Source organism: Xiphophorus maculatus, chromosome 3 (assembly GCF_002775205.1).
Source record: "Xiphophorus maculatus strain JP 163 A chromosome 3, X_maculatus-5.0-male, whole genome shotgun sequence".
NCBI lineage: Eukaryota > Metazoa > Chordata > Actinopteri > Cyprinodontiformes > Poeciliidae > Xiphophorus > Xiphophorus maculatus.
The window spans coordinates 25,907,975-25,933,714 of record NC_036445.1 but is presented as its reverse complement, the minus strand read 5'-3'; the positions used below and the strand labels follow the sequence as shown (position 1 = coordinate 25,933,714).

The following is a 25,740-nucleotide window of genomic DNA, read 5'->3' as shown; positions in this document are numbered from 1 at the left end:
CAATCCATACACATGGTGAAACATGGTGGCGGCACCGTCATGCTGTCGGAATGATCTTTTTTTTCTGCAGGGACAACGGGACAAGTTCCATGAGAACAGGCCCAAACCTACAAAGAGTTAAAACAAAGTGATTAGATCAAAGCTAATTCGAATGCTCGGATGACCCAGTTCAAATCCAGGGCTAAACTCAGCTGAGAACCAATGAAGTTATCTGAAATATTACATTTACAAGGGGTTTCCGTCCAACCTGACGGAGTTCGAACTGTTTTGTAAAGAAAAAATGAACAAAACATTTGAGGCCTCCAGACGTGCAAAGCTGGTAGTGACATAACTCCAGAGATATTTAGCTTTAATGTTGATGAAAGAGAGTTCTATCTTTAAAAAAATGCTCTACTTTGTTGCTTTTTCAAAAATAAGAACAACAACAACAAAAAAACTCCCTGTGAAACACGTAGAAGTTTGTGGCTGGACTATGAGAACAATGTGTAAAGGTTTACGGGGTATGAAGACTATAGATTTTTAATCGCTCCTTCAATTAAGTGTTTCCAAGTGTTAAAAATTTTTCTTCTCTCAAAATTTCTGGACCCACCAACATGCCCACTGTGCCATCTGGGACGCAGTTGTTCTGTCTTTTCGCAGCATATGGCAGCTCTGTGTGTGTGTGCGTGTGTGTGTGTGTGTGTGTGTGTGTAGGGGTGAGCATTCTGTGCACTGCATTTCTACTTGTGTGCGCTGCTCCCCGCCCACCGTTCCACTCAACTACACAGGAAAAAGAAGATGAAGCAGAGGAGCAAAGGAGCCCAAACAGAAATTATTATTGATTTAATCACATAATCAGCTCCAAACACTTCAGGCCAAGATAGCAAATCCATAATAGCCTCCCCACATAACCACCCTTACAAATTTACCATCACAGCCCTCTGCGCGCAAACTGCAAACACAGGAACCGGGGGTCACCTTCAGTCGCCGGCAAAATATTGACTCTCCTAATGCCTGTATATGTTTTTGATTTAGGCGTTATCAATCACTGATAAGGGCCTCGCGTCTCTAAAACATAACTCCTGTGGCGGCGGAGGATTACGGCGTCACTTTTCTTGTCATAATCTGAGAATATCTGTCCAGAAAAGACGAGATGTGAGGGAAAAAAAAATTTAAAAAATCAATGCAGCTCGGCGGCGGACATTTCCCACTGCGGACGGTCTAGTCGTGTGTCGACACGAGTTACAGGAGCTCCACTCATCAGATGGAAGATCTGGTTTTGTGAAGAGATTTAATGGGGACGTAAGAGGGATTTTTGATATTTTGTTGGTTTAAAAACTTCCTATTTTCCACTTTAGACACTTTAGTGGTGTGTTGCCATTGTGTCTTTAATAATGAAGAAGAACATCTGAATTCATTCAAACAGAACAAAAATTCCTAATTGTGTTCGAATTAATGAATTTGGACCTAAGACTAAGCATAGCAACTAAATCCTTTGTTTCAGTTTCTATGTGTATTGTTTGATTTTTGTCTTACTTTCTACCAAAACATAATAAATTAATTGTTAGAAACACAAAAAACACCGTTGGAGTGACATTAGTTGAATGAATAATAACCTCATGAAACAAAAGTCCTTTTTTCCCCTCTAATTTGTTGTCAAAAGTAAAGTAAAAATTGAAAAGTGAGGGTTTTTTTTCTTTTTACCTTGAATGCAGCTTTAGAAATCCCAAAATCTGCAGCCCACATACTTAATCAAAATATTTCACAATGTCTACATGTATGCCCATTTTCTACTGTTTTTTTTTTTAAAGTAATCCTACAGTAGCTTCAGGTTCATTCGCCCCACTTCGTTCCCCCCCTTCAGTGCCCATGTGTCGCCATTTGCTTCCTTCGTTCTTCCATTCCCTACCATACTGTTCCCCCACACGTTACTATTCCATGTCAGTTCATTTGATAGTTAAGGTATTTGGGTAAATACTAGAGAGAAGTAACCAGTTCTCATTGAGAAATTAATTTTATTGTATATCCTATTATAAAGTCACCCTATATTCATTGATTGTAGATTTGATCCCTTTTAACTCTTACGAAACAGCCTGTGATCGCCAGGATTTGACTTGTTGGTGATACAGAATCAATAATTTTGAGTTGCTGCCAGATGTCTGATGAAGTCGACTATTAATAAAGTAAGCGTTAAAGAAAGTTTCCCATGTTTTAATCATTCACGTTGCATTTTGCGTAATTGGTCAGCAAACGAGAGGTATTGTCTTTACACACAAAGGAAAAAAAAAATCCCCCATTCTGCAATTTGCGTGAAACCGCCAACCATTGGTGGTTTTTGAGGTTGTTCATTAAGGCACTTGCCCAGAGCAGCATTGGTGTAGGGGAGGCACAAGCACCAGATAAAATTATATCGTCAGACGAATCTCTAAGAAAGTTTCCTGGAAGACCGTCTCGTTTTATGTGGAGATTTACTGCATTTGACCTCCGCCGCATAACTTCGGCAGAAGGAGGTGTACGCCCAGCGCGCCATTCATTCAAGTATCGCCACTGCCTCCAGGAGAATTCAACTATAAAACTTGAATTTATAACTACTGTATGTGCAAATATCCTGGTTTCTAAATTTTTAAGGACAATAGAAAAAAAAATACATTCTAGAAATGATAAACTAACATTAAGAAATAGTCAACACTTGCCTTAAATATTTGCTATAGTGTTTTGCTCCATCGCCCCCTTCTTTGTTGACATCCAGCAATAAATCTGATTTAGATCTTGACACTCTCTCAACATTCATATCTTACAGCATCTATCCATCCGCTTGCCTATCCTTGTCCGTCCAGCCTGCGGCTATGGGAGCCTAATTGTTTACCAAAGGGTTGCGGCTCATTTGCTCCTGGAGATTGGGCCTAATTAACACTAACTTGTCTGAACACCGAGAAGCGCTGTCCACTCCACTTTAATCTAATCTGTACTCTTTCAAAAAATAATGAGATCATTTACACCTCATTAACGAACAATGTAATGTCCGTGCATTAATCATAATGATTGCTTATCATTTCACTTTGCAATATTATCTCCTCTAATGAAACTGTTCACACAACTGCCAAGAGGGCCTTAATTGGTCGTGTGAAATCACAGAGCGCCCAGCAGCTTGCTGCAACGTGTGTGAAGTTCTAATTTGCATGGCAGGCAGAGGGAGGGGATACGGGAGGTGGGCACGAGAGGGGATGGTATCACTTTGGAATGTGCATAAGGGCGCATGAAAAGGCAGGATAAGGGGTTTTTGATTTCTTGTAGAAGGAAAGTAATGTGTTTTTTTACAAAAATAAATAAATAAAAAAAATCTAAAAAGTGTCTCAAGAACTTAAACGGTTCATCCTCCAGCAGGACAAAGACCTTAAACATAACTAGCCAAAGCTGCAAATTAATGGTTTAGATCAAAGAATGTCCATGTGCTCGAATGACCCAATCAAAGTTCAGACCTAAATCCAATTAAGAATCTGTGGCACAACTTTAAAAAAAAAAAAAGTGATTCTAACAGACACTTTGCATCCAGTCTGACTCAGCGTGAGCCATTTTGCTAAAAGAGATGATTAAAAATAAATATATATATATATATATATATATATATATATATATATATATATATATATATATATATATATATATATATATATATATATATATATATATATATATATATATATATATATATATATATATATATAAATATATATAAATATATATACATCAGTCTCTACGTGCAAAGCAAGAAGGGATGTACCCTAACACACTTAAAGCTGTAATTGCAACTTAATTTAATGACTCAGAGGGGATGAAAGGAAATGAACACCACCCATCCGGTTGTAACTTTACTGCAATCTAATTTTACTTAGTGACATACATATTAGTTTTTATTAAGAGCAGCTTATGTGATATTTGGTAATCCACAGATTTATTCCATAGATATTGTCAGTCAAAGGCTGCATTTCCTGATTCTTTGCAGTCAAAACATGGGAGAGAAGTAGTTGAGATTTGCTAAGGAAAAAAAGAGTCAAAGTTCACCTTTTTTTTCCTTTTTCTGCTCTACATCATTTGACGTTTTACATCCTGCTCTTTTTTTTTTTTTTTTTGCAAAGTGAATTTGCAGCAACATATCCCTTTTTTTGTTTTATTTTTTTCCCAACAAATTTGCAGCCATACAATGATTTGAAAATGTCCAGAAATACAGCAAAGAGTTTGTGGCTGGCGTGTGACGAGATGGGGGGGGGGAACAGTTCAAAGGCCGTGCATACTTCCGTGAGGCAGCGTAGACTGAAAATTTAAAACGACTCCTGGCCATGGATCTTTTTGGCATAAGATCCATGCCAGTGGTGGATGTGATTACTCAGATGATGTGGCGTCCAGAGTGATCCCAGATTTATGCAGCCGCCTTGAAGCCAAAACAAGAAAACTCATCCAATATTCCAGTTTTTGCTTTGCTACTTCCTCTTTCTCACTGTATATGCAGCCACCTGGTCACCCCCCAACCCCCTGGGAGCTTGATCTCCGGTGGGGTATTCTAATACCAGTTAGAATATATTAACCCACCATAGTGTGTGGACCACCTAAAGAGGCCATGCTTGACTGGGGGAAGGAGAGCTCTGAGACTGCTCTGTGCCACAGCTCCTCGGGCTCAGGAAGGCTTAAGTATGGATGTCATTTACTCTGTCTCCCTGGTCAGAATGGCTAGCTGCTAATTGTGGCCCCTGGTCTGTGAGTTGAGCTTGTGTAGCCTAGGAAAAAAAAAAAGGCTTGCCTAAATTGAAATCTTATAGCGTGTCTGAGAGTTGGGGCAACTTCTTACCAGTCCATAAGGTTTTAAGACGTGGTCATAAATCCCTCTGGAGTAATCTCGTCAACCATGCAAACGTTATTTTTCCTGTTCACCGCACCAGAATCTATGAGCCTTTCTTCTTTTTTTTTCATTATAGTTTTCTTTTTAGCATATGATTTTTACATAAGTGCACAAAAACATTGCAACCTGGCAGACTCCATGAGCAATAAAGCTAGGAAAGATCAAATAGTTGAATCTTTGTCATAACGATCTGACAATGCAATTTAAAATTTCAAACTCAACACATTTTTCCTTTTATGGCAATAGATTGAGTTTGTTTCTTCGCATTTACAAATTAATTTGGCAGAAATGATTAAAATACGGCACATGTCTATCTTGTGTTCTTCAAGTTTAACAACTAGTTTTAATCTTAAGGTAAAAATGAATTATTTATGTTTTCAATTCACAGCTCCAACATGAAATAGTTCTGGTTTCGCTAATCAAAGTTTTAAGAAAACAAACTGTAGCTCATGCAGTTAAATAATCAGCTGATGCCATCATGGAGCATCAGGAATCTGGTTGATCCCCTTTAGTTAGACCTGAGCAACAAATGAATTGGCCAAAAATAAAAAAAATGTTTTGTCTCCGACTAAAAAAGTCACAGACATAAATCCTTGGTTGGGTCCTCCTCAGGTCCCAAACAAAACTCAATTGTCAAATGCTGACATCATTTAAGCTCATACTCCCCGACAACAAGAAATTTACTTGTTTTACTTTGAAAAGTAAAACATTTTTGACCCACTTAACCAAAAACAAACTAGCCCCATGCAATACCTTGACAAGGGATTATAAAATCTTGTAGATATATGCAACATTTCAAAATCTACAAAAACAATCTCTTGGAGCCATGGTTCAATCCCAGAGAAAGTCAGCCATTTTTTATTAACGCGATCATTTTATGTACATATCTCAGCAAACTCCTCCTACAGTTTTCCACTTTGAGACTTCAAAATGAGTCAGTAAAATGTTCAGGTATTGGAGGTCAAGTTATCAAAAGCTTTTTGCTGCATCAAACATGTGGGTGTGACCGATCTTCAGAATCTGACTTCTCGCCATCAAAGACAAAGGTGTGATAACTTAAAACACATAAGGTAGGAGTTTACCAAATGTGATGTGTTTGGTAAAGCTCTGATCTTCATCATCAAACTAATCTTAGACTCAGACGGACATAAGCAGTCCTATCGTCCTATCAAGTCCTGTCAATACAATAGGTATTGTTTGAATCATGGCTTCCTTACTTGAAAGAAAAAAAAGCCTTTCAAACCAACCTGAGTTTGTGTGAAAATGTAATCTCCCATGAAATCTAATCACTAGTTTTGTGGCTTTTGGCAGGAACGACTGACTGAGTGTTCGCAGTAACTAGCAATCAGTCGTCTACATCTCTGTCAATGAATCTTAACCATTCAGATGTGGACTTGCAGGGTTACTGTCCCTGCTGAGGAACTCCAGTGCACCTGATGGCTGGATCATTTTCTTTTTGGAGAGCAGAAGTCATGGTTCCATCAATGATCTGAAACATTTAAGAATGAGTGAGGGGGCGGGAGGGAGCAAAAACAGAAGACATCTATAAAAGGGGAAATGCTTTTCCACAGCTCAGTCAGCAGACACAAACAGCAGTTACAAGGCCCATTCTTTCAGAGGAAATGTGTGACTCATTTATTCATAAAGATGCTAAAGTTTGTCCTAAAAGTTTCTCATCTCTCAGGTTTTGTTCCCTCCAAACGTTCAATGGAACGAGAATTGGTCTTGAATTAGGTTTATGTAAAAACAGTGTTATTAACCTCCTGGTTTTGGTTGCTTTGCTCGTTGTTCAAATGTAGCTCTTTGAGTCTTGTATATTTTCTGTAAATAAAGATTTGTCAATTTTGTTTTATAATAGTGAACCATACAAAATATAGATTTTAGTCTTGATATCTTAGAAAACTAAATATTAGTAGCTGTGTTTCCATTATAAATGTGCACAAAATCTTCTGAGTATTCTGCTAATGTTGAAAGAAAAAAAATCTAACTATTTTGCAATTGTGGTCCATTAAATAGGAGGCACAATCAAAATCACACATGAATGGGTGTGCCGTGGTGGTGTAGAGGATAGCGCGACCCATGTTTGGAGGCCTTGAGTCCTCGACGCGACCGTCGTGGGTTCAACTCCCAGACCCGACGATATTTGCCGCATGTCTTCCCCCCTCCTTTCCTGTCAGCCTACTTTCATATAAGGGACACTAGAGCCCACGAAAAGACCCCCGGGAGGGGAGAAAAAAAAATCACGCATGAATAAGTTTTTCTCATGCGGTAAGTCATTAAAAAACATGCCACTCCATGTTCCTCCGACTACTTCCTGTCGTCTTCTTCTTTGTGGTTTGAGCCAGCAGCAACATCGGGTTGTTGATCATGTGACGTATGTGATCCAAAACAGTGTTACCATTGCAGATTGCAGTTTTCTGAAATAAGCCAATTTTAATACAGCCAAAAAAAAGGAAACATTTCTTCCTGGAGGCAAATTCTTTTAAATCAAAAATTTAATTTTTTTGTTTTTTTGAAATCAGCGTGTTTAAGATTAAGCAAGATTATTTTCTGAATATCAAATTTTGCAGATACACGGCCAGTGGAAGCATAGTTATATTGACCTAACTCGTTGTGTCTTTAATTGGTCTTAAATGTGATCCTGTGATCCACAATGAGCCATTTTAGGATGTAAATCCAAGATGAAAAGACAAGTTTAGGGTGTCATACAAATTTGTTGCCACAGCTATGCCTCGGTATAATCCTCTCCCATCAGCGATCCCCCATCATAACCACTTGTCTCCTCATCTTCTCCTCGTTGTAAAGCGAGCTGTCAGTTCCTCTCTGGATTATTGAAGGCTCTGGTTAACCGCCGTATGACTGAGTCAAACGCCTGGGCTGCCATAACCACGTGCTGATATGATTTATTCTCTCCCTCGAGGAACCTCCTAATGAACAGAGATGTATGCTCAGCATCCCCCCGTGCAAGTAACCCTTGGCGCGCTCGGAGGACACGGCCGTGCTGTAATATGATAAGTACCATGTCGATAGGCTGTATGATATGCTAATCATACTAAAACACGGCGCCTCGGGCTCTCCCCGTGTTTATTTATGAAGGGTTGACCTGAGGGAGAGCAGTAATCGGCTTTTCTCTGAACTCTGCAACCCCGGGAGCCCAGGGAACCGCCAATCACACACATCTGAGTACCATAATTCCCCCACCTCTCTTTTCTTTTTCCCCCCCCTTTTCCCTTGTTCGTCCCCCCCCCACACACACATCTCAACCCCACGCCTTCAACTTCAGCCGAAACGGTAGATTTATGCAAGCAGCACTGAGTGCACATTTTCCTGCCCCCATTTGTCCAGGGCACATGTCAAGCGCTAACATCATTTAACTAATTATTAATTGGGACTGACATAAACAAGCTGTCACCGGCCTGAAGACTTCAATATATTCGGACCGCAGCAAACATGGCACCTTAGTGTAATGTAACCGATTCAAATATGGAGCACTATTTAAAAAAAAAAAAAAAAAAGTATTCACAGCCTTGAAATTGTTTGCGTTTGTCTCATTAGAGCCCTCTTCAGTGGATTTTATTCACTTTTTTTCTTTACTATTAAAGTAAAATGGAGTGTTTTAGTCAGATGAGAACAAAAAGTCAACTTTTTGTGCCAAATACATGTTACCCTCACCACACCGTCCCCACAGTAAAACCTGGTGGTGGAGTTATGATGCTGTGGGGTTCTTTATTACAAGAAGGAACGGGAAGCAGTCCAGAGTTAACAGACAGATGGATGTAGCAAAGTACAAACAATCCTAGAAAAAAACCTCTTCAAATTAGAGAAGAGGTTCCCTAATTTGAAGGGAACCTAATTTGAAGAGGTTCCAAAGAACAGTGGCAATGATTTGGATTAAAGCACATAGGAGATTTAATTAGCATATAGATCTAATTTTATATTTTTAAAAGGGCAATATTATGTATATTTTAGCCACATAGTATCAATTTCTGGCACAATCAAGAAATTATGTCACTTTCAGCTCTTCTGAAAATACTGTATATATCAAATAGGTTAAAAGAAATTTGACTTCACAATGCCCTGAAATTGGGCCTCTGTCTCTTTAAGAAAGTCCAGCTCTTCCCGTCAAACGGCCTTCATCACGTCATCACATCAACATTCCTCTGTTAATGTTTACAAACATTCATCGGAGCATTGGAATGACAAATAGTTTATATAATGAACTCAGCAGGTGTGCAGTTCCACCAGGTGTTTGCTAATTGCTGCTGCTAGTTTGAAGGAGCTGAGTGGAGCAGTCAGACGTGAGGGGTGCTCCGGGTTCGTTTTTCATGAAGAACAAGCATTAAAGCATGATGTAAGGCTGAAAAAAGTTGATGTCCCTTTAACATAAGATAAAAGCAAATTTGTGTATCAGTTAAATTTCACTCTTAAATTTACAAATTTAACTAATAAATTTCACTCTTAAGTGAAATTTGCAAAAAAATAAATAAATAAATAAATAAAAAAATAAATAAATGTTGCTTTGACTGAGCAAGAACATTTATTTATTTTTTTTAGAAAAACATGTCAAATTCTTCAGTCTCTAGATGTGTTCAGTTGGTTGAGACGTGACACAAAATACTTGCAGCTTTAGTGTGTCTGAGTTTTTTTAAAACTACTTTTAAATTTGGTTTGTCTAGATTAAAATCAATCAGTTCACGGTACATAAACACTCTGAACTTAGTCCACAGCTTCAACTTGATGTAATCATCATTAATTTGTGATATTTTCTTTCAGAAATGTTGAAAAGTATATGGATCGTGATGAATTTATCACATTAGCATGGCGATTATTCTATTGCCCAGCAGATATTTTATTCTCCTCTGTTAATAATACTCGCAGGAACTGTATTTTACAATAGAGTTCCCAAAACAACTTCTGTCAGTCAAATATTTTAACATTTTCATTGTAAGAAAAACAAAACAAACAAAAATACAAGTTTGAAATTTTGACTGAAAAGCGCTTCATTTGTAACTGTGGTCACTTCTAAACACCAACATGTTCCTTTATAATAAAATCCTGACTTTGTTTGGGCTCATTAGCAGATAAACCTATTGTCATATAATATAATTAACTGAACGCAGCTGCAGGTTCTCTGGTTTTCATTTCTCCATCCAGAAATACTAAAATTGGGGTGTAAAAAAAAAAAAAAGATCATGTTTAAGATGGAAAACCGTGTGCAGGGACCCAGCTGTCAGGGAAAAATTTGTAGCTGTTTATCCTTAAAAATATCCAAAGTTTTTCCAAGTCGGAAATCTTTCATTCTACCCTTAAAAAACAAGAAAGACAAAGAAAAAAATAAATAAATAAATAAAAGAAACTTTTAAGTTGCCCCCCCCTTCATGTAAGAAAAAAAAGACAATTCCTTATGTAAAAAACAGTAATCAACAAAAGATGGTTCTACATGGCATTAACTCAGTCTGGGGGTAAAACTATGTGCCACACCGTTTCCATTTTTACTTGTAAACATTCTTAAAGGTATTTATGTTTGTCCATTTGATATAATTGCATTACTTTGTGTTTACTGAATAAAAGCTCACTGAAATACAACAAAGGTTGTAGTACTGTAGGAATTGATAGAAATTGTGGATCTGAAACACCATAGGAGTGTTTCAAAATCGCTTCAGATGTGGTCGTTTAATTTAAACACTAAATGTATTATCCCTAAAAAGAGCAAAAAAACCCCAAAACTGATAAGTTCCTTTCCCTGCAGGTTTCCTGGTCTTCACTACGGTTTGGCATGCCTTGCGGCTCTTCAGTAAGTGCAAACATTGCCCTGTACAAATATTGCAAGCAAGACAGACAAATGGATCCATAAAGTATGAAGGTTATAGCTGACGATAATAAAGTTTTATTTTCCTGACACTTGCGTTTCAATAACCTCATTCTTTCATACCGTCTTAGTTTCAAACTATTAGGGGGGGGGGAAAGTGCAAATAAGTTGCGGGGAGGGGCGTAAATCAGAGCGCGCAGAGCTTTGCATCTGTGAGCTGGGAAACAAAGGTTTGTTTGTGTGCCTCAATCACTCTTGCTCATGAAAGCAGACACTTAGTTGGGAAAAAAATCCTCTCTTGCCTTCTTTCTCTCTCCCTCTCTTACTCTTTTTTTTTTTTTTCAGGGAACCACTCTAAACCAACATCCTGGGTATAAATTTGCAAAACGCAATACAGGGCTGATTGTGTGTGGCGTGGATGCGAGGTGCATACGAATAGACCCCGGACCCCTTCCTCTCTCCTCCGAACAGTACTACTAGTTCCCTATACTGCGCACACACACACACACACGCGCCCACACACCAAACCCTCCACTTTCTGTTCGTTCTCATGCAGCCGATGGAAATAAAGAAGAGAAAACTCAGAGTTTTCTTGACTCAGTAGTGTTGGATTACTTCATTCTGACGATGCTTTTCAGCTTTATCCACAACAAGGAGTTAAGGGACTTAAATACATTTTTTTTACATTATTTCTTTTCTTGTCCCCACACGTTTCAAACGACTAGCTGACACAAAAATAAATCTGTGGAAATACTTTTTAAAGTCTCTGGTTCGTATAAATCTACAATTTTACTCGTCATCTCCGACTCTCGACGGCTAATTTAGGGCGATCACAATGAAGTGTTAGGTACAGTGTGCTCTGCCATAGCAAAAGCTAAGGCTGGAAGACTTTGAATAGAAAGACTGAGAACAAGTGAAGACTTGGCACCGTCTCCAGGTCCGTTCGAACCCCCTCCCTCACCCCCTCGAAGCCGAGCCCCTCAGCACCAGGTGTTCCCCTTGCATTCAAATGATACTCTTATTCATACACTGCTCCAACTGCAGTATTACACTCAGAATTTGCAACTGAATGCTGATATAATCCCGCAAATATATGTCTCCATTAAAAAGTAGCCCATTTAAAAGAACAAGGCGGCCTTTGTGAGAAGCTTTATGTATATTTATCAAGGCATTAAAGGGAACTAGGGGTGAGGGGCTGAGGGGAAAAAAAGGGGATGGAGAGGTGGGTGGGGGACAGTGGAGACTTTCCAACTGTTTACATGTTAATTTCAAACTTAACAGCCCTTGTCATGGAACCATTTATACACTGAATGCTAATCAATTTCTTGTCCTTTTTGTTATCTCCGGTTTCTGCAGACACTTGACTCTTGATGGAAAAATGCTAATTACTGCGAGCGTGGAAAGTTTTCCGGCAAAATTCTCCTGCGACATGTCACGTGTTGAGTTTGGCCAACCCGACATGACGGACTCTTACTAAAAGCTCTTCTGTTACAAAAATGAAAATATTTTACACAACATAAATATTCATATTGTTGTTTTTTTTATGTTTATGTTGTAGAATAGAAAAAATAAATAAATAAATAAATGCATGTGCAGCCAAGAAAAATGAAAATAATAATCAACTTAAATAAATTTTATTTTACGTTTTAGTGACGGTAAAAGCATGTGAGGATAAACTGACATAATGGAGAAAATGCTGCTGGACAAAAATCCAAGAAAAAATATTTATCATAATAAAATACAAACTAAATTCAAGTCAGTTTTAAACAATGTGTACAAGAAAGTAGCATCACTGAATATTCTGCTTTAGCTGCTTGAAGAGCAGGTTCTCAGTGAGTGAAGTGGATCTGAAGTAAAGCAAACATTTAGGTCCGGACTTTGACTGGGCCACTAATTCTTCAATAACGCTTTCTTTCTAAATCATTTGTCTTCTCAACACTCATGAAAGCTTGCTAATATTCAGATTTTTTTAAAAAACAATATTCAGTTCTGCCACATCCTCCCACCTGAGCTGTGGATCTCTGCAGCTTCTCCCCGAACTACCGTGGGCTTGTTAACTTGTTGTGTCATGTTACAGTAAACCATTCGTGAATACCAGGGATGCATTTATTTTATAACATTTTAGACACGTTATCTGAAAAAGGGCACATTTTTCATGAAACATTTGGAAAAATTTGGAAATGCTGACCATCCACTTTATTTCCATTGTTGCATTAAGTCGTCCAAAACTCAGTATTTGTTTCATAACCTACCCATGCATCCTCTACAACCGGTCTGCTGTGTTTTTGGCCGTCTGTAAGAAACCTTTGAGGCTTTCCCAGCACAGCTGCATTTACAGTATGCTGGGATTCTGTTTACTGTTTGAGTGGCGTCTGAGGCAAATAGGTTGCACTGACTTTCATTCATAAGTGCCAGAAAAATGGGCTAAATATTTACAGATGCCACTCTTTTGTGGTTTTAATTGATGAAAAAAAAAAAGAGAACTGTGTTTTGTTTTCCTCCCGCTTCCACTCCCAGCATTGTAAACACATTGTAAAGTGAAAAAGTCAACAGGTGTAAAAAAGAAGAAGAAAAAAAAAAGAAGATGTTTTTGTTACCCCATCTAAGCTCAACTAAATAGTCAGTTGGCAAATTGTGAGGTGTCGTGTTTCTAAAAGGTTTATAATTAGTACAAAACTGTATATTTAGGACATTTGATATGAAGTTTTGGGAAAACAAACGAAAGTATGGGAGACAGAGGGCAGACAGAGTTCATATCAAAACTAGTCAAATGAAATGCCATGGCAACTGGTCAAGAGTCCACAGAGAAGGAATGTGCCTAATGAAATGTAACAATAACCCCCCACCCACACACCCACACACCCACTCCCCACTCCCCACTCAGCCCTCCTTGTCTCTCTGAGTGAATGAGTTGGTTTTATGGTTGGACTTTCAAAGCTCAGCTGCAGCGTTATTTAGACAGGTTTCAGATGTTTGCCTCGTTATGTTTAGGTTCTGCTAAATGTTTTTCAGAGACAGATTTGATGGAATAAGCAAATGTCATCACTTGTGTGCTGTCCTCTGAATGCTGTCTTATCCCTCATCTGTTATCTTAGGAAAGATCATTAATCGTCAAACATAAACTGAAGAAATACAAAATGTAGTTTCAGAGGGAAAAAAAAGGAAAATGCCATCAGAAGCAACCTGGATCGATTTGAAACAGTAAATACCCCCTTTGTTAAATTATTAATTACCGTCATCAACTATATATTTTTTGGAGTAAAGCTGAGTTCAGTTCTTTTTAATCATACCTGGTATCTTATCTAGGTATTTAATCATAACTAAATTGGTCTAATCAACAAATCATTTATCCTGGCTGACAACAAAAGGTTGACTAAAAGACCTCAAGAAGCAACACATCACACCCCGATCTAAAGAAATTTTAAAAACCATCTAAGAAAGAAAGTAACAGATCTATCAGTGTGGAAATGGTTACAAAGTCATTTCTAAATCTATCTCCAAAAACAGAAAAAAGAAAAACACACAATAGTGGTGGACCTCCTCAGGAGTGGCTGGGCGACAAAAATTACTACACAAACATAGAAAACTTAATCAAGAGGATTTAAAAGAACCCAGAACTAAATGTAAACTAGCTCTGCATGCTCTTCATGCCTCTTTACACTGTTTATAATTGTAAAAAGACTGGAAAAAATATCACTGTACTGTGTGTGCTTATTTGCACACATTTTTTGTTACGAAATGTGTTCCACGGTTCATTAAACAATTTGTGCTTGATGAAGATACTCAACGGATCGGTGAGGAAAACAAAAAAAATGCGACTACGTCCTAGAATCACAGCGCCGTATAGTGGCCTGGCATGAGAACTACAGCAGATTCTAACAGTGACGGCTAAGCGGGAAACTTTTTCCCCAATTGACATCCGAAAATACCAGAAGTTTAGCAACAGCGGCCTCATGTAAACAACAAGAAGGTTTTTGATCATCTTGAAACATTTAAGTGTGGCAAAAAAGGACAACAGAGGAAATCTGAAAGAAATCAAGTAGTCACAACCCTGTAAATCCATCATTTGGCTTAAAGGAATAACTCAGCAGTTTTCTGAGAAATCAATCTACCATGAAAATAGTTTGATTCTCAAACAGAAGAAAGTACCAAGGTGTAAATGTATTTTTTATCCGTCAGGTAATTGTCTTTCCAAGTTACACGACAATCAGCTTAACTAGATACTGCCTATAAGAGGTACAAACCTGAAATGCGGACCGGTACAGCTGATGCTTATACTTTGCATAACTCGGGCGTCATTGGCACTTCTTTCTCTCTGTCTGATTATGATGCTAATATCACCGCTCTCAACAAAGAAACAATCCCAGTGACAGAAACGAGGGAGATAGCACTGTCCTTTACAAAAGAGAGGGAAAGTATGGAGGTATTATTTGCGCTCCGAAGCTGCCAGGCGAGGGTGATGCCTGCGGAGAGGTTGCTTTGGCCCGCTAATGCGATCACCTGAATTATGCGCAGTCCTTTGTGTCCAAATATCATAAATTGAAGCATGAACACCCCCGCAACTCAAACACGGGCCAAAATTATTATTTATGTGGCTGCGGAGATGCACAGAGACAATTAGTCATATTCGTATGGTGAAATTAATTGAGAGAGATGTGGGAGACAAAGACGGAGAACAAAGACAGCTTTTTATCACTTCTCTCCATCTGACAGCGATAATTAGATATATGAAATTGAAATTCCTCACTGGGGGGTCCTGTTGACAACACTTTTTTTTTTCCTTGTTTTGTTCCTAACCCCCTTTTCTTTTGTGTTCCTGTTTATGCAAATTTGGACCTCGTGTTTTTCCCCCGACCGCTAAAAGCAGCATCCTCTCCCGCCTTCTGCTTTAATTCACTGTAGACAAAGAGCAGCCTGTCAGACTATTTACTCCCTCCTTACCTGCCACAGTAGAATGTAATGAGGGAATATCTCCTCCCTCTTTGCGATCAGTGGAATCTAATTGATTTTATATCCTCAAGTTCACGGTCACCATTGAGGAGTCCTGACGACATTAGAAAGTTAGATCCTTCATACCTACACCATTTAGAATCTTTTGTCGATTTTAATTGTACGTTATGGAATTAAGTATTAGTCCAAGAGGAATTTATTAAAAATATTTTATTTGATTAAAATTTTTATATAGATATCTTCACTTGATCCATTGGCTTCCAGATTAGGTCAGAGAGTGAACCAAGAAATCTCTTTTCAGTAACAATGTCTACTTTTTCTGGACAATGCCAAGGCTAGAAGGGATTTAAAGTCTTTCTTGTAAGTTCTGGGTCTATCTTGGTGTTTTCCTCCCAGTTGGATGAGGCTGAAAAACCTCCAAAAGGAGGCGGACAGGTGATGTCCTCATGAGGTGCTTGCACGACTACGACGGTATCTTTTTGATATTGACAAGCAGCGGTTCTACTTCCCCCAAGTTGATGGTCAGATCTCACCCTATCTTGGAGGATCTTTTGCATATTTGCTGTCAGTTATGCAAGGACAATAAATTTTTTACGTTTGTTTTGTGTTGCCCTATGATGCACTACAGGAACCTGTCCAGATTGTTTCCGGCCCTTTGCCTAATGATTTGTGGCGATGGGCACCAATCGTCTTTGGTCAATTTGTGACTCACACAAATTGTCCTTGCTCTGTTTCTACCACATCAACTTTAAAAATAAAAGACTCTTGTTGTCTAATGCATCCCACGCACTAAAGGAGTCAGAAATATTCAATATTATTAGTCAATGGTCATGATCGTAGGCCTAACTCAAGAATGAGGATCTAATTTTTTTGTCTCAAGTTCTTAGCAATGCTCATCTGAGGTATAAAATATAAAGAGATTAATTTAGGCAATTTTTAATATTTATTCTGTCTATGAAGAATCCTCTATGTGTGCATTTACAAAAAAATAAATAAAAATGCTTCAAATCTCACCTTTCTGAGCATTCAGCCTCTTAGCAATTTGTCATTTGCAACTGGTTTGTATCATGTGAACAGCCCTCACAGTGCCAGAGAGGAACATGTGATCAAAGAACCTTGTGGTTGGAGTGGAATTATGGGTTATGTCACCTTTCACCACAAAACTGGAAGCAGCCTCCCAATGGTTTCTTTTTTTTTTTTTACATGAGAAACTACCGCCGTCATGTTTCTCACAACTGAGGAAATGACAGCAGCACCATACTGACATACTGTAAAGTTAATATCATAAAAAAAGAATTTTCTTGGATAACTTTTACAAAAGAAGTTAAAGTTCCCATTTTAAATCATGCTTATAAATGAAGATCACCCACCTCAAACATTTATTTTTTTTCCCAAAATGTCTCCTTTCTAAAAACATTAAAAAAAAATCTCCCTTAAGGCCACTCAGGTTAAGACATAATGACTAGTCCAAAAAAGGAAAAAGAGAGAAGTTAAAAAAAAAACTGAGGATGGAGTGCAGTTGTTAGAAGGGGAAGGAAGGCAGGATGAAGATATGAATTGAACCGGAAAGAGCCTTGTGTCTAATGCTTGCCACATTCGCTCTTGAATGAAGGTCTAATTACCCATCGGTATTTGGTGCCAGCGTTCCCAGGTCCCAGCAGCCCCTGGGCCCGCGCAGGCAATGAGCGTCCAGAGCCAGCTGCCTCTCAAACACTTGCAGGTATACAGGCCTGGGCTAATAGTCCTACCACAAGGGAGCCAGATGAAAGAGCAGGAAACTGCTGCCAGAAGCCCTGAAAGGATTTATGTAAAGACAGAAGGGGAGATGTGGGCATGTGTTTGTGGCTGACCCCACCAAAACTTTCTTACCTGTTTACGGTTGACGAGGTAAATCTTTACAGCCTGTTGTTCAGGCGTAATTTGAAACGACAGAAACAAAATCATGTGTTGTTATGGTAAATATTTCATCTGAAGTGTACAACCTAATATAGACAGTCTATGTATCTTAATTATGTCATGCTCCCAGTGAGCATGGAGCAGTCTAAAGCAGGAAATTTCCCCCTCTGAGCTGCCCCTGTACTCCTTTGTTCTGTTGCACGGTGGAGGTGTTATTTTCCAGGGCTGCTTGAACAATTCCATGCTGAAAAAGGAATTCTGAAGTGGATCAACATTAGACAACAACTTTATTTTGGGAAGAAATTGTATCTAAAAATTTTTATTAGAACTTAAGTTCTGGGTTCAGTCAACTTTTCTCATGTTCAGTGTTTAAAATGGCAGAGCAGGCATGTCTTTCTGGGTTATGCTAATAATTGCATCAACTCAGGAAGTCCTGAAGTTAATCATAGTTGAGGAGGTTTCTGTGTCTGAGCAAGAATATTAGTTTATTTACAGACAGCGCTAATGCTAAAGCCATTAAGCCAGCAAGTGGAGCAACTTAGCTCTGAGACAGTTGATGCCAGATCAGCACCTCTTAGGAAAAGGAAGGAAAAGTTTTCATGGTTAGAACGAATTTGAAAAGTTGCAGGAAAAACAAATTAAATAAGCAGATTTATGGTAACAATTAGTAAGAATTTGGTAAATTTATGTATTATAATCAGTGGTGGGAAGTAACAATGTACAAGTACTTCGTTACTGTACTTAAGTACAATTTTCATGTATCTGTACTTTACTTAAGTAGTAATCTTTCAGATCAATTTGAGAAGCAATTTTCATAGGTGCACTTAATTTTATTGTGTCATGTAGCGCAGGGCGCTGGTCTTGGTCTTCACTTGGTCTCGGGTTAAGTGGTCTTGACTACAACACAGCTACGTTGCTCCTTGGCTGTATGTCCTCCCCCACCCACCTTCTTTCCATCCCTTTCTGTTGGATTTCTTTCAAAATAAATGCCTTTAGTGGCAAAAAAAAAAGTGAAGTTCATGCTACGTTAGGACAGGAGACAAGATGTTTCCGTCCCTGAAATTATGATGCATAGAATCACATATCTAAGTCTAAACTAAGTTACAGAGAGTAAACACAATAAAAACATGCTTAATCTGCGGCATTGTTCATTAAAATGGCCCATTTCCGATGTATTAAAATTAAATACGATAGGTACACTTAATGATATTGTATTAGCGATTAGAGAATGCATTCAGCAAATACTTTTACTTTTAATATTTAAGTATTTTTAAAAGCCAGTACTTTTTAACCTTTACTCAAGTAAAACATGTTAATGTGGTACTTTTACTTTTACTATGGTACATTTTTGTCTGTGTATTTGTACTTTTACTTAAATACATTGTTTGAGTACTTTCTCCACCACTGATTAAAGGTCTTTAAACTTGAAGGATTTCTACTTAGAAATATTGATTTCACATCTACTCAAAGAAAAGCAGCAGTACTCAAACTTAAGGCATGCACATTTATAGTAACAATGACATTGTTCGGGTTTACCAACAGTTAGTAGCTTATTGGGGACGTATCTTTTCTTTGCATTGTAGAAATGTGACACTTTATCAGTGTGCATCTGGTGTGAAAGATGGTGGGTTGATCAAAATTTAACAAAATTGAAGAATTTACGACTGGCTTTTTGTAAATAAAAGTTACAAATATACATACACATAAAACTTTGTTAATATGTGTGGTTTTAATGCCAACAGTATCCCAGTTCCAAAAAGGTTAATAGAAATGCCCTTTTTGTTTTTTTCATTAAAGAATAACGGTTTCATAAATCTTAAAGAATTTCTCCTTACTGTAGATCCATTCAGTTTATATTACTAATACGGTTGGTGTTCCAGGTTTTGAACTTGTTGAAATGAGTTGCAAGTTGGAAAATCTGTAGTTTCCCAATTGCTGTGGTGCAAGCTATGATTGGAAATACATATAATAAAAATGTTTCCCACCGTTTTATAAATTAAAAGACTAAATAGAAAATGTATAGAATAATTTTATTTTTTTTTAATTTGGCAGCTATATTGAATCTTAAATTTGAGCAATCTGTGAAACCTTTGACTCTGAATCGGTACACCTGCTTCAAGGGTTGTTTATTTCTGATTGGTGAACTTGAACGATTAGATTTCACAGTACAAACAGAATCAGACAATAGCCAGTTTGTTTAGTGCTGATGAACAAATTGTCAAGCAGGTGATACTTTTAGCATCAGTTGCAGTTAACATCCTCTTGTGGTTTTCTCACAGTGCTGACAAATTGTGGGCAGCTTGACTACCATTGTTTTTCTGTAGCTTAAAGTGGAGGGAGGCTGCTTCCATGCTTCTTAAACCGAATGTCAGCTAGCATCAGCAGGGCAACTCAAGAAGTACTTCCTTTCTTACTTCAAAATAAGGGTCTGAAACATAAATAAGATAAGGTCTCACACTTAAAGAGTACCTGTTCATATCCAAGGCTTATAATAATTTACACTTACTTAATGACAAGTATTGTGAAAGAAAATTATCTTGAACAACTTAGCATCTTCCAACAGCTGGCTCTCAGTCATTAGCTTCTTCAGCTAATATTTGAAGATTAATGGAAACAAAGTCAAGTCGCAAAGCCTCCATTTCTCCATACAGTCTCCACATATACACCTTTTCCAAAATCTATTTTGGTAATTTTTTTTTTTAAATATGTTATTGGCAGAACTTTTTGATTTCCTTTTAGATAGTAGGTACAAATGGATCAGGAAATACCCGTTCCCTAAAAACATGTGGACAGGGCCTGAGAAAAGTCACGTCTGGGTCCATGTTTAAAATAAATGATAAACACACCCTTCTTCTTTTGTGCTTGTATGGTTGACAGTCTCTAATGTCTAAGAAAACGAAAAGTGAGTAATTGTCTGTCTGTGAGGGATTTGATTTCCATGAAAGAGCCAAGCTGGGTGGGACGGGAATATCGCCAATTGTGACGACTGCAGATCTATCCTGAGGAACAGGAATTCCCACAAGCTGAATAAACATGCCGCTTGACATGAGGGGTGGGGGGAGGCAGGGTGCTTGGTACTGCTTCTCTCATCTTTTAACATGGACATTCTCTATCTCTTTTTATATCTTGTCCTTTCCGTGAAAGTAATCATTCAATATCCCATCTGCACACTGGATGGGGATCCTGCGTTGAAAATATGTCGTTTTAGAGACAAAATGAGCCAAAAACTGTGGACAAAAAGACAGACAGGAGGTAATAAAGTGTAGATGGGTGGAGTCAGGGTGTATACTTTTAGACTGTTTTGCTTGATGGAATGTGCCACTGTAGGATAACTCAGGAAGGACAAAAATAATATGAAATCTCAAGCAACCTCCATAAGGTGCATCCAAATGAGTTCAGAGTAAATCACAAACAGCATTTCTGTCAATCCGAATATGCCACATCTCCTTTGATATCTGATCATGTTGATTTTGAACCGCAACAGTTACTTGACATCACTGTTGCCGAGATGTGATCGCCGTGAATCGGCTCTTTGTGCGTGGCTTAAGTCATAAACAGGAAAGAAAGACCATCGCTGTGCCAGAAGGGTAGCTCGCTACAACGCTCCAGTGGCAGAAAATGAAAAGCTGTAATTCCTCCTGTGAAGTGAAGTCTGACTTGTCTGAGGAAAGCACTTCCTATCCTTTTGTTCGGCTCTCAAAGGGAATTATAGTGGAGCAAGTTAGATATGGCTGTTAATAAGACCAGCGAGCCCTGACCAGATGAACGTCAAAGTGATTTAGACCATGGGAGTTGTGTTAAACTCACAAAACCAGATTGCTGAAACCAGGATGGTCAGATTTCGGGGCAACATGAAACGACGTACTCTCGTCTGACTTATTGTGAAGGTAAAATGTAGAGTAGAACAATGAAACGCATTTATCTTTAAAGCAATCCGGTAATATTGTTAGTTGTTGCCATCAGCTCTCAAATTGGTAAGCAAATAAGAAGCTGTTGGAGGGAGGTGGTGGTGTGTAAGGAGGCGAAGGGCGGCCGGGGGGGGGGGCTGTTTCTTGGAGATCAATGAGCTAATAAAACAAATCAATGGCATGAAACCACAGAAAAAAGTGAAGTCATTAATTTGCAGAGACAGGATGATCCCACCAACCACCATGCATTGATTAGAAATGAGGTCTGTGGAGAACCTTGAGGGGGTATCATATTAGTGGAGGGAAACAATGGGCAGGGCGGGGTGGTAGTGGTGGAGGTAGCAGTGGAGGTGGAGGTGGTGGTGGGGGTTCTTTTCTCTGAGGGCTTGCTTCTGAACTGATGCAGGAGAATAGGTTAACCGGCGGATCAATGGCCTCTTTGGAATAACTCCAAGAAGTCACCGGCTTGCGTTTCCCCTCTGAGGCTCTGTCAACGCAACGCCTGCAGGTGGGATGTTTTCTCCTTGCCTGTATGAGCATTTTCGTCGATGATGATCTTTCCTTCGTTCGAACTAAAGGTAGTCGAGCATGATTATGCTATTGAATGCATCACACACTACAAAGAGGTCTCTGAATAAGGTCAAAGGTGAGCGATAATGTTTCTATGGACGTTACTCTGAGGCGGTGCATTCATAACTAAGCTGGAAGTCTAAGAAGTGTACGCATAACCACAAATTTCCCAGATCAATCATCTCCATCTTGCTTCTTGAACGCTATCTGTGTGTGACTTGTAAACAGGTGGTTGTAAATGAACAGAGTTTAAACCGCGTATGGCGTCTCCGTTTGACCTCTGATGTCAGGAAAGCAGCCGAGCTGCAGCTCCTTGCATTGTTTTTCCCGTAGGTCGGGGTCTGTCTGATGTGCAGACACAGCATCGCTTTTCTGCAGCTGTTTGGCTGCAAGAGAGAAAAGAAAAGCAGGTGATGTGAGATTGACGACTTAAATACTTCATCAATCAATGCTGCGGCCAATGTGTTGTTTGGTGATTGGTGGAGAATTCAGGCAATCCATCTTTCCCACCAGCAACTGGCATTCAAGATTCTCCTCAGGTTCTCCATGTATTGCTTTTATTTCTTTATTTCCAGGGTTAACCTGGGCTGGAGATATTTATGCGAGGTGTGTATGTAGGGTGGAGGGATACAGAGGTCTGCACAGTTCACCTGTTATTACAGGCTACATGTAAGCTGTAGCAAAATGTGCACGAAAAGCACTCAAGTGCTATTATGATCAAACATAATGCTAGGAAACTTCAAGGATTTTTTTAGACATTTATTCTGGAGCGCAAGTAAGGCTACAAACTCTAGCTGTACCTTGAGATTTGGTTCTAGGAGATAATTTTATAGAAGTACAAGACTTCTATGTCTGGAGAAAGTCCATTTGTTACTCCAAAGTAACAAATGGAGGCTTTGGGAGTCATTGTTTTCAAAAACTATTGCTTTATAATAGGGATGGACATTTATCATGATAAATTTCTTTTCATGATAAGAATTGTTATCACAAAAACCTCCAATTAATGATGTTTTAAAAAATCCTAAACTGTCAGTTTTGTTGGGGTTGTTGTTTTTACAGTTTTCTTCGCTGTTTGTTCATTGAATGGATCAATAAATTTAAAAATATGGTTAAATGCAGTTACTGTGTGCTGCTTACTGACATGAATCACATTTCTTCATGTGCCTGGTGTCCTAAGGAAGCGCATTAAAAATGAGAATGTTTTTGAAGAGCAATATGTGCTTTTGCAGAGCTGTGATTGCCGTGCCATTAAGTCACAGTCATACAATTACCTCTAAATAGTCCTTATTGTCAAATGTATCATTATCACAAGCACTCCATAAAAAATTGTGATAAAACTTCCAGTCAATATCGCCCAGTCCAACTTTGCCACCTAGCGAAAGCTGATTTTTCAATGCCTTCTTTTTATTTAATTTTTTTTCAAAGGGGTTCACCTCCCTTTAACTGTTTTGTGTTTTCTCATGGTTTAACCACCAGCTTTAATTAGATGGTTTAGGGCTGTAAGAATAAATTATTCAGTGCATGCCACACTGTTCAGATTTTTGATTATAAAAATGTTAAAACATATATGTGATTTTATTTCTGCTTGAAAATTTGCTACTTTGTGTTGGCGTATCCTGAAAAAGAAGGTCATGCCCTTAAATACATTTAGGTTATGCAATGATTCAAAACATACCAGCAAGTCCACACCTAAATGATATATTTCCTTGGAGTGGCCTAGTCAAAGTCCTGAAGAAAATCCAACTAAAATATCGTGGATTGACTTTTTTTTTAAAAAAACCTCTATACCCAACTCATCTTTAAAAATTGCAGTTTGTATTCCCTCATTGCATGATATGAAAATTTGCTTAATGATTTGAATAATTAAGTATAACAACAAAAAACCCATCAAAAACAGAAAATCTTTGAGAGGGCAAATACTTTTTGCATGACAAATGTTAATGAAAACATCATTTTATGAACAATTTTATCACATATAACAAATATTTTTTATAAAATACAATTTATTTGTTTTCGGATTCCATAATAAAATAACTATTTAGCATACTTGGCTATATTTAGCTATATCAGTGCTGGGTTAAGACAAACAGTCACAACTAAATCTAACAACACCTTGTAAACATGGCACAGAGAGAGAGAGAGAGAGAGAGAGAGAGAGAAAACACAGGGGAACGATAATGGAGGAAAGAAAAAAAAGAGATTGGAGTAGGGGTGGGTTGAAGAGGTGGCACCCCCCACCCCCATTTTGTGTGTAAACCTCCTGGATTTTGTCACTGAGCTGCGTTTTCATGCTAAGCTCTGAGCTTGAACCGAAATCCCCTCACTTATCCTCAAAATCCAAGATGAAATACTGTCAGATGTTCTGTGATCCGGGGAATTTGGTGGGGAGACTGACAAGGGCGAGAGCGGAGAGGCATGAACGACTGAGGGTGAACGGCATGAACGTGTGTGTCGGTGCATGTGGCGGGAGGAAGAACGGGGACGCAGAGAGGGAAGATTTGATGCAATGATTTGTCACAAGCGGAGTGATTGAGTGACTGGTGTTACTTTCTATGCGCAGTGACCAAGGACAGCAAAAAAAAAGAGAAAAAAGGGAATTAACTACACCTGACCTAGCAAAATCTAGGAGAGTTATTTAAAGGGAAACTTGCTATTTTTAAAATGATGTTCTGTTAAATGGTGAAGACACTCAATATCTCATCTTCTGTACTGTAAGTTTCTCAACATCTTAAATGAGTTGGTTCCGGAGGTTAAAGCTCCATAATAAAGTGGACTTTTATACTTTTGAAACAACTCCAATCTGAAAAGCAGCACAGTCATTTATCTAGAGGTGATTTTATTTTTCACATTTGCTTTCGGCAGTTATTTACACAGAAGTCATGACTGTTTTTCACATGACAACTGAGATATTAGCGGTAAGCCACCAATGGTGGCATGGGAAACACATGCTGGTAATGGAATATGTAAAGCACTTCTGGTCAGAGCTGCTGTCTGAAAAGTAAAGGTCCAATATTGTTTTTCATTAATTTTTCAACAGCCATTCTGAATGAAAATGTGTCACATCAGATCCTGGGGCAGCCGAACTAAAGGTTACAAGGGGAAAAAAAACAACTTAAAGTAATACATAACACAATGCTTGTCTTTAAATGTACACTTCACTTGCAATGACGGTAGTAATAACTGCCAGCTAATACCAATAATTATCCTACTCAGTTTATTATTAAGTACATTTTTAGAAAATCTTAGTTAATCTCTGTCCTTAATCATGACACTAATGTGAACGAATACCTGCCTACCTCTGCTTTACATGTTCCATTCTCAGCACGTGTTTCCCACAGGAAGATCATTGGTGATGCACCACCTCCAACCTCTAATTCCTGTTTAAATAACCACTGACTTTTGTGTAAATAACCATACATCGCTAACATGACTGTGGTCGAAAGGTTCATAAAATAGTTCCCGCACAAACTGGTGTGGCATTGTGGAAGATGGAGTTGTTAGCCTCATTCTCTGTGACCGACTAATATGAATTTAGATGCCAAGAAAGTTATCCACCACAGGGAAGATATTAGCTGCTTATAAACCTTTAACAAAACATCATTTCAGAAATGCAGAACAATTTGTGTGTTGTATCAAAATTTGATTAGCAAAAACTGCACATGGCAACAGATAGTATCTGTATGTGTTCTATACAAATGTTTGGGAAATAAAAAAGTGAAATTTTGCAAATGGGG

At 38.4% G+C, this 25,740-nt stretch overlaps 1 long non-coding RNA gene across 2 annotated transcripts in view; it reads left to right on the top strand.

Moving 5' to 3' along the window:
• Positions 1–25,740, top strand: part of LOC111608057 — a 71,954-nt gene that overhangs the window by 37,028 nt on the left and 9,186 nt on the right. The window contains exon 3 of one of the 2 annotated variants that reach the window (XR_002752515.1): positions 10,623–10,667. The exons of the other annotated variant lie outside the window; for it this stretch is intronic. This is a non-coding gene — a long non-coding RNA (uncharacterized LOC111608057). The remainder of the gene's footprint in view (positions 1–10,622; positions 10,668–25,740) is intronic. 2 annotated transcript variants of the gene reach the window in all.